A 10,463-nucleotide genomic window follows, 5' to 3' on the forward strand; every position below is an offset into this window, starting at 1 on the left:
TGTTGTTGTTGTTTTTAACCTACCATATTAGGGGGAAAAGCCTACTTTTTAAAAATGAAACTATTGTTTGCTGATGGATGAGAAGACCACTGTAGGGGTGGAAATTCATGTCAATCTTTAAGAAGATAATTAGGCAATAATTTCTAGAAGCCTTAAAATTTTTACCCCTTGGATTAGTTATTCCACTCCCTGGAATTTATACTAAGGAAATAATGCAAAACAAAATGTGAGAGAGGCACACTGTTCTCACTCCCTCACCTCCTTAGTGCTTGTGCGCAAAGAACTAAGTCAGGTTAACCTTCAGGAATAATGGAACTTGGAGGCCATTAATATCCCTTGAGGCTCTCTGTCCCCTGATTGACATGCATCACATGGCATCGCAATAGAGTCAGCTTTCTCAGGCTGCTTCTCTGCAGAGGCAGGTAAGTCCAAAGTACCTCCCCCCGCAACTTCACTGCTTTCGATTCCTACATTTCTATAATCCCTGTTTCTATTATTAGCTCCTTGGTTATCATCCACAAGGCTGTGAATTCCTCAAGGTCAGCAACCTCAGTTTTATAGTATTTATTCCTTTTGAATTGATCTCCACTCCCTTTTGCTAACACACAGTAGATGCCTAATAGATATTTGTAAAATTATCTGTTAGTTCAGCTGCTCCCCCGTCTGTACTGCCACATCATCTACCCTCTTTAGTTTGTACATTGGCTGGAGGTCAAGGTGGTCTCTTCAGCTATTCTTAAATGTCCTGTGTGTGTGCCAACCAATTAACATTTCAGGGGTGCTATGTTTATTAATAGACTCTTTGTCACATACCTTAAATCAAGGTCCATAGCTCTCTGAGCCCTCAGCAATAACACTTCTATATTTCTTACTAATAAAAGGCTATGGTGATATGTGGGTAATAAAACATAGTGACAAGTCAGTTGACTCATAGAAAGTTAAAACTGGGATGGAGCTCAGGAAATGATGGCGTCATTCAAACTCCACCCCGATTCTACCTAGAAGGAAACTGAAGATTAGAAAGGGGCAATTTTCACAAGGTTACATTCTGGTTCATGGAAGGGTTGGGATAAGAGTGCAGGATGTAGGCATTCAGTTTATTATGGTTACCAGGGCATGTAGTCATCAAAAGTATGTATAAAGGGCATGTGAGCCACAGCAGCGAATGGGAGAGGACAAAGCCAGCGCGCCCCGCTGTGCTGACAAGGCAGGGCTCCATAATGGAGGCGGAAGTCACCATGACTCTGGGAGAAGGCCTGGTTGGAGAACGTGGGCAGGGATGTGGGGCAGGCAGAGACCAGTGCTTGGATGAAATAGAAACAGTGTGGGGTGGTGAGTAGAGCATGGCCTTTGAGACCTGGAATTCAATCCCAGGGCTGCCTCAGATCCCCTTGTTACCTAACTTCTCTAAGACTCAAATTTTTAGTCTGTAAAAATGTGCCCATAGAACCGACTTCTGAGGATGGAGTTAAAGGAGACAGTGGATATGTGGTAATATTCAACTCAGCACCAGGAAAGAGCTCTGGAAGATGGTAGTTTGTGACATCCTCATGGAGGTCAAGTTGTGTGGTCCTTCTAGGAAGTTAAAGGTGAGCACCCATCCCTCTGTCAATCTTTAGGATGCTTTTGGACAGGGATGAGCTCCAACCTTGGTGAGGACCTATCCCCGTAGGGCTGACTACACTCTAGAGCTGGGGTTGGCACACTATGTCCCATTGGCCAAAGTAAGCCAGTTGCCTGTTTTTGTAGGACCCAAAAGCTGAGAGTGATTGTTACATTTTTAAATCACTGAAATAAAAAACAAGAATCATATTTTGTGTAAGGTGAAAATTATGTGGAATTCAAATTTCAGTGTCCACAAATGAAGTCTTATTGGAATACAGCCGCACTCACTTGTCTGCATGTTGTCTGTGGCTGCCATCATGCTACAATAGCAGAGTTGAGTAGTCGGGACAGAGATTATACGTGACATTTTCATCACTTCACACAGGTGTTCAGCACATTACTCAATAGTATTTCAAATGCCACGTGCGCGGTCATGCCATGACATTTTTGTTTTCTTTTTCAAATTACCAATGCGAATTTTTTAAACTACCATGTCAAAATAAGAAGAGAAAAATGGACTTCAAATGTCATGATTTTAAATCACAGTATGGATTATTTTGGAGAATGGATGATTTGATCAAATTAGATGGCACAGCATTATTTATTATTCAGTGACACTGTAGGCGGGATAATAATAGATTGTGTTAATATTAGATTAATAGATTACGTTAGTATTACCAGACTAAGGACATATCACAATATTCCCAACTCACTGAAAAGCAATCATCAGAAAACAAATTTTTTTTTAACGGAATATCTCATCCCAGCTGAATTTCTTTATAAAATTAACAAAAACAAGGCTGCAATCAAAGCAAGTTTCCAAGTGGCTCATTTGTTAGCCAAGCAAGGAAAGTCGTTTAGGGACGAGTTCATTAAATTGTGATTGATTGAAGCAGCCAAAGAAATGTGTCCAGAGGAAAGAAACTTGCTTGAGGCTATTTCAGCAAGAACAGTTGCTCAGAGAGCTGAGAACATTCGGAACAGTATCAATAGTCAATTAATAAGCAAGACAAATATTTTGAGCTGTTGCCCTTGGCTTTTGATGAGTTGATAAATGTTACCAATACTACTCAGTCAGTGACGAGTTTGAAGTGACTGTAGAGGTAGCCTCTGTAAATAGCTTTTGTGGAACAACTATAATGAAGAATATTTTCAAAATGAAATCATACACGTTAAAGAGGTGCATTGTATGATACGTGAATTAAATCTCAATAAAGCTCTTTTAAAAAAAACTATTTTCAAACAAGTTGAGAAAACATTATTTCAGTATAAACTGAAGTAGAATCTGCTAAGATATGTTACAACCGGAGGTGGTAGGAATATGTGTGCAGCAGGAAAAGCTATAGCTGCATTCATTTACAAAGCTTGTGAAAACATTAGGCATTTTAAAGCTTATTCGCTGTATTAGTCATGAGTAAGTATTTTGTGTAAAATATTTGAAAATATCATGTGTTATGGAACCAGTAGTGTCACAGTAAACTTCATTTACTATCAGTAAACTTAACCATCATGGGTTCTGTGAACTTTTGTCAGATACAGAAGCTAATATCCTGACTTACCCTACTACAAAGCAGTTTGATGGCTTAGCAGTAGTAAAGTTTTATTTCAAGTTTTTGAACACAGGGCTGAAATTAAAATCTTTCTGAAGATTTTAGAAGAACCGTTATTATCAAACAAGAATGGCTTTTGCATCTTTTGCTGAATACTCGATAATGCTGCTTAAAGAATTAAACTTATAATTACAAGGCAAAACAGCACTGACATGCAAATTTTATACTGTGGTAAAGTCATTTTAACAGCTAGTGTTGTGTATATCCCAAGTAATGCCAAGCTGCTTTCTATACTCCCCGTGTGGTCACAAGTTAAAATGAGAAACAAGATCCTCCTGCCCACATAAATTTGCAGCAGACATATATTCTGAATAGTTCCAGCAGTGCTTTTTGGACTTTAATGCAAATGCGAAGAAAATTTCTGTATTTCAAAATACTTTTTACTAAGCAATTGAGGAGCATCTACTTAACTTTCAACTGGAAGTGATAAATTTGCAATGTAATGGTATTCTAAAACGTATCTACCCATAGAAGAATCTCATAGAATTTCAGAACGGCCTTCCAAGCAATGAATATACTTAATTAAAATTATATACTCATGGACTAATAGCAGCATTTGGCAGTACCTATCTGTGTTGAAAGACATTTTCAAAGATGACATACATAAAATTTTATTATAAATCAGCATTACAGTTGAATATTTGTGATCAGTTTTGATGATAGGATACCTAATTTTGAACCGCAATTAAGCAAACTAATATCCCCCCTCCAAGAAATAATTCTATTCTTCCATTGGTAAAGCAGTAGTATGAAAAATTGTGCTCACTTATTCTATTTTAAATTTCACCAATAATTTTTTTGGAAGTTTGTTTTTTCTCTTGTTATATAAGTGTGTGCATAATATCCTCAATTTTGCCTCTTTCCCCACATAGCCTAAAATATTTACTATCTAGTCCTTCGTAGAAAAGTTTTACTGACTCTGATCTCAGTCACAGCACTATCTATGCTTTGGTTCCTAGCTATAATACGGATGTTACAATAGTAAATCTACTTCATGTTTTCGAGTTAATAAGTGTGAAGCGTGTAGAATGGTGGCACATGGTATGCGCTTTTTATTTCTATTTTTTATTTTTTTAAGATTTTATTGGGGAAGGGGAACAGGACTTTATTGGGGAACAGTGTGTACTTCCGGGACTTTTTCCAAATCAAGTTGTTGTCCTTTCGATCTTAGTTGTGGAGGGTGCCGTTCAGCTTCAAGTTGTTGTCCTTTCAGTCTTAGTTGAAGAGGGCGCAGCTCAGCTCCAGGTCCAGTTGCCCTTGTTTGTTGCAAGGGGCGCAGCCCACCATCCCTTGCTGGAGTCCAACCGGCAACCTTGTGGTTGAGAGGACGCGCTCCAACCACCTGAGCCATCTGGCCACCAGGGAGCTGAGCGGCAGCTCATTGACTTCATTCTAGTTGTGGAGGGTGCAGCTCGCTGGCCCGTGTGGGAATCAAGCTGGCAGCCCCATTGCCCAGAGCTCGCGCTCTAACCAACTGAGCCACCCATGCACCCCGGTATGTGCTTTTTAAATGTAAGTTGTTATTAATATTAATAACTACATTTCTATAGCTCTTCTGAATTATACAGAGTTGGGGTCATTACAAAAGTTTCTGTGTAGGCAGAGAGAGAGGCCTCTGGTGAATAAAAATTTCCTTTAAGACAGTCCTCTCTAAAATTGCCCTGGTGAAGTGTCCACCTAATACCATCCCAGCTCACTTTTTTTTTTTAATTTTATTTTTTTGGTAGCTTTATTGAGATGTAATTTATATACCATACAATTCACTCATTTAAATTCAGAGCATCACCACAACCCATTTTAGAACATTTCCATCATCCCAAAAAGAAACATATTTCTTGGCCATCGTCCCCCAATCCTCTCACCTCTCCCTGGCCTTAGCAGCGACTAATCTATTTTCTGTCTCTATAGATTTGCCTATTCTGGACACTTAATATAAATGGAATCATACAACATGTGGTCTTTTGTGACTTGCTTGTTTCACATAATGTTTTCAAGGTTCATCCATGTTGTAGCATGTGTCAGAACTACATTCATTTTTATGGTGGAATAATATTCCATTGTATGGATAGACCATGTTCTGCTTATTCATTCATCAGTTTATGGATACTGGGTTCTTTCTACCTTTTGGCTATTATGAATAATGAAAGTTCATGTACAAATTTTTGTGTGGATATATTTTGTTTCTCTTAGGAATATACCTAGAAGTGGAATTGCTGGGTCAAATAGTAAGTCTACAGCTAACTTTTTGAGGAACTGCCAGACTGCCTTCCAAAGTGACTACACATTTTACATTTCCACCAGCAGTATATGAGGGTTCTGATTTCTCCACATCTTCACCAACACTTGCAATTATCTGTATTTTTTTCAATAGCCACCCTAGTAACTATAAAGTGATATCCAACTCATTTTTAATTGTCTTGGGTGGAGAACTACCTTCCTCACCACTCCATGCTGGGGGCATGTGGGGACACCACTCTGGCAGCCCCGGCCCTGGGCACAAGAGCACTAAGGTATTTTCAGCTAAAACGTAAGCTTTTCTCAGAGGAGAAAAGGAATCCAGAGATTGTGCTACATTGGTAATTAGTTTTTTAATTCATAAGCCCACACATTTATACCACCCTCTAAGAAGGCATTATTTAGAAACGTGGAAATATTTTTCAAGAGACTACAAATACTTACAGGGAAGATTATTACAAGGCATCTTGACTCAGCAGGAGCTAGGACAAGATCCTTCTAGAGAGTTCTGTACACCACTGCCCAGCCCCATCTCACACATTCCACCCTCCATCCCTGTGATTTACAGAGACACTAAGAAGACTTCTGGGGAGAGGAGCCAGGGCCGCTGGGAGAGAAGTCTCCGTAAAGAAAGGAGGAGTCTCTCTGGGGTTGCAGGCCCCACATCAGGGCAGGAGGTCGGAGAGGAGGATGGTTTCTGTTCCTGCCAAGTGTGTCAGCTACTGCCCAGAGTGGAGCAGAGATTGGGATATTTGGCCCCAAAGAAAGGAAGCCAATCAAGGGCTGTTTATTGCATGCCTGCTGTGTGCTGGCCTCTGCTGGGTATTGTGCTTACTGGTGTACTTTGCCGAGAGTGTTTCAAGATGAGGTCTTCCCATTATATCTACCCACACCACTCTCAGCATGTCCTTTGTAGTACTTTGCACAGTTATCGCAGACATGTTAATTTCAGTTCATTGCTACATTCCCAGAGCCTGGAACAGTGTCTGGTGCTTGTAGATACTCTTAAGTATTTGGTGAATGAAGGAAAGAATCTAAACTTGACACTGGCTGGTAGAACCCAAGTATCGTACCTCATCGTATATATGTTTTATAGTTTATTGGCTCTTAGTAAAAATACAGTATTGTTAAAAATTTTCTTTGTTATAATCACTATGTAATGTTCCTCTTACGAACTCATCAAATTTGGCTTGACCAAGCCCAGATTTTGGACATTTACATAGTTTAAATTTTTTTTCTATGAAAAATAATAGTAGTACATCCTTGTACAAATGTCTTTGAGCACATGTCTGGCTATTTCCTTAGGAATTGCTGGGTCAAGGATTGCATCCATTTGTAAAGGTCTGTAATACATTTTGGCAAATTTCCCTTTCCCAAAGGGAAATTTGAGGCCTGTTTGCCACACACCATTGCCAACAGCAAGCACTGTCATCCTTTTCATCTTGGCCAATAGAAGTTAACAGTATAGTATCTCACTGATTCATGGTGCTAAGCAACCTCTCAAGGAATTACTTATGAGTACATACTGAAGATTGTTTTCAAATTTTACATAAAACAGTTCCTGAGAAAATTAGATCTAAGTTTCCTTCTTGGAAGAGACATTTTATAGGTGACTAGGAAAAACAACCTCCAAACAGAATATCTGATTAAAGATTACTGGAGTAGTTGCAAGTCAAGTTCAAGCCCTGACTATTAAGTTAAAAGTCATTTGTTATACTCGCCCCAGACTGAATCAGTCTGGTGGGGGTGGGAGGCACTTCCTAGGAAAAGAAGCAGGTACTTATCTGACTAAAGTCAATCAGAAATTAACTCAAGAGTTCAGCTCCAGCTCAGGCTTGGATCTGTTTTCTCTTTTTCTAGTGTGATGTGGTATTTTTCATGTTGTTGATATTGCACATTTCTTTTTCAGTTAATTTACCTGTTTGTTTCCCCTGCCCCCATACTTTTGAAGGCCCGCTCCCTCAACACCCATGCAATGATGTGTCCTAGCAGTGTTTTCCAAATTTCTGTCAATTTTGTACCACCCTCAGGATTCTTGACAAACCATATATAGCAGTTTCCCCCTTATCCATGGTTTCATGTTCCCGTTTCAGTTACCTGTGGTCAATTGCTATCTAAAGCTATTAAATGGGAAATTCCAGGCATAAACAATTCACTAAGTTCTAAACTGTATGCTATTCTGAGTAATGATGAAATCTTAAGCCATCCCGATCCATCCTTGATGTGAATCACCCGGATCCATCGTATTCCCGCTGCATACGCTCCCCACCCACTAGTGAGTCAGTAGCCATCTTGGTTATCAGATCGACTGTTCTGGTATCACAGTGCTTGTGTTCAAGTCACCCTTATTTTACTTAATAATGGCCCCAAAGCTCAAGAGTAGTCATGTTGGCAATTCAGATATGCCAAAGAGAAGCTGTAAAGTGCTTTCTTTAAGTGAAAAGGTAAAAGTTCTCGACTTAATAAGGAAAGAAAAAAACCGTATGCTGAGGTTGCTAAGATCTGCGTAAGAACAAATCTCCTACCTGTGAAATTGTGAAAAAGGAAAAAGAATTGTGCTAGTTTTGCTGTTTCGCCTTAACTGTAAAAGTTACGGCCACACTATGTGATCAGAGCTTAAAGGCATTAAATTTGTGGGTGGAAGACATGAACAGAAAATGTGTTCCAATTGACCGCAAAATGTTGTATCAGAAAGCATTGAGCCTATACGAAGACTTCAGTAAGGGATCCTCTCAAGTGAGTTAACACTAGGCCGTTTACGGCCAGTTAAGGGATGGTTACACAGATTCAGAAATAGGTTTGGGTTGAAAAACATAAAAATTACTGGAGAGTCTGCGTCCGCTGATGAAGACACTGCTGCCACATTTCTGGCAGGGTTGAAAAAGCTGTCTAGGATTTGGTACTACCCCACTGGGGGTCTTGGTACTTATGCCCTGTGGATAGGGGGTACTACTCTAGCATCTCTACTTTTTCTTCTATAATATTTTTCATGAAATTGACTTATTTCTTTAAGACCTATATGAAATTACTTTTAAAATAAACTTTACATCATCATTGCAAAGAAGACACTAGTTTCCTTTGCCATAAATAGCAAATCACCATAAAATAAATACAATAAAAATAAAGTGTTACCAGATTCTAGGTGTATATCTTTGATTGCCAAAGGCTCTGTGCCTGAGGCCTGCTCTGTCTCCTTATAAAGGGAAATATGCGAGTATTGGAGAACGGTTAAAGATACATTAGCAGTAAATGAGACTTTCTCCGGCCATAATCAGAATAACTGAAATAAATTTCAAAGGCACTTATTTTTGCCCTCTAACTGAATCAATGTTCTCTAATGCTGTGTCCATGGACCACTTGAAACCTTGTGTGCTACCGTGTTTCCCCAAAAATAAGGCTTAGCCAGCCAATCAGCTCTAATGCGTCTTTTGGAGCAAAAATTAATATGACGCAGTATTATATCATATCATATCATATCATATCATATCATATCATATCATATCATATCATATTATATTGTAAAGACCGGGTCTTATAGTAAAATAAGACTGGGGCTTATAGTAATGTTTGCTCCAGAAGACGCATGAGAGCTGATGGTTTTATTTTCAATCAGACAGGTCTTATTTTCAGGGAAACACGGTACAGCCTCAGTAGCTCTCACACCTGAGCCTGTGTCAGAGTTGCCTGGAGTCTTGTTAAAACACAGATGGCTGATTCAGTAGGTCTGAGCTGGGGCTTGAAATGTGCATTTGCAAAAGCTTTCCAAGTCATGCTGGCGCTGCTGGTCTGGGGGACACATTGTGAGAGCCACTACCCTCTTTGCGTCATCTCCTACTTTAGGAATAAGTGAGTTGGGGAAGGCCAACAGGCACAAACCAGACACAATTGCAAACCCCAAACAGGTGCAGACCGGCTGACATCTGTTGTTGGCAATTTTCCTCTTAAAGAGCAACAAGCCCAGACCCAGCACTAGCATCCCTGAGAGCAGGTCAACTCTCTAGAACCACTCGCTTCCTCTGTGAGGAAGCCTGAATTACAATTTGTAGCAGAGAGAGAGAGAGAGAGAGAGAGAGAGAGAGAGCTCTCTGACCATAGTCAAACCTCCCTATAATCTCACTCAGGAATAGAGGAGGAAGTAGGTGAGAAGTAAAACAACTTCCTCCATATAACTTTTCCAAGAGCTTATTAATTCCAGAAGATAGATGATGACGACAAACATTTTTTTTTAGAGCTGACTAAACTCAGTGGGGTGAGTAGGTAAGCAATTGTGGAGTTTAACAAGCCAAGACTCCAAAAGCCAATGCCTGCGCCTTTTAAAGGTCGAGGTGTTTTGGAAAACGTCTCCAGTAATTAAAAGTCCACATGTCAGCATTTGAACCTCTTCGGAGCCCTTCACATCCTTTGTGTGTGAGAAGAGAAAAATGTCAAGAAGAGAGGTCAACTATGATACCGCCTCCCAACAAATCAAACCACAGTAATTTATCCATGTTTCCTTCTGGTACCTAACATTGTTTCTATGGGAAAATGGAGTCTCTGTTCTTGACCTACAGATAAATATCTAGAATATAGCTGGTGTGTGAATAAATATCACCCCTTTTCCTTGCCTAGGTTTTGAATCATGTGAGCAATAAAACAAAGCATATGGCAGATGAAGATAAAATATCACTTTTAATAAGGAGCCTATTTTGGAGAATGTAGCGTAGGGCTTCCTAATGCTGAATCCTTTCCCTCCCAGGTACAACAGCTGTGAATACCCACGTTCTGTTCCAGAAGGGAAAGGGCAGGATCTGAGGTGAGTATTCCCAATGTATTCTTCTGAACTAAGTCCCTACACCTCACTTAGGCAGAATGAACAAAGGCATGCTGACAGCATGGCACTCTCTGAGTCCCCTCCACGTGGGAGGAAACATCAGCATTAAGGAAGAAGCATTTCCCTTAATGAGAAGCTCTGTGTACATTGTCTCTATAATCCTGGGATGTTGCAGTCTGGTGTGGATTGGGTTAGGAAGGGGC

Source organism: Rhinolophus sinicus, chromosome 17, assembly GCF_057876585.1.
Source record: "Rhinolophus sinicus isolate RSI-liver-muscle chromosome 17, RSI-T2T, whole genome shotgun sequence".
NCBI lineage: Eukaryota > Metazoa > Chordata > Mammalia > Chiroptera > Rhinolophidae > Rhinolophus > Rhinolophus sinicus.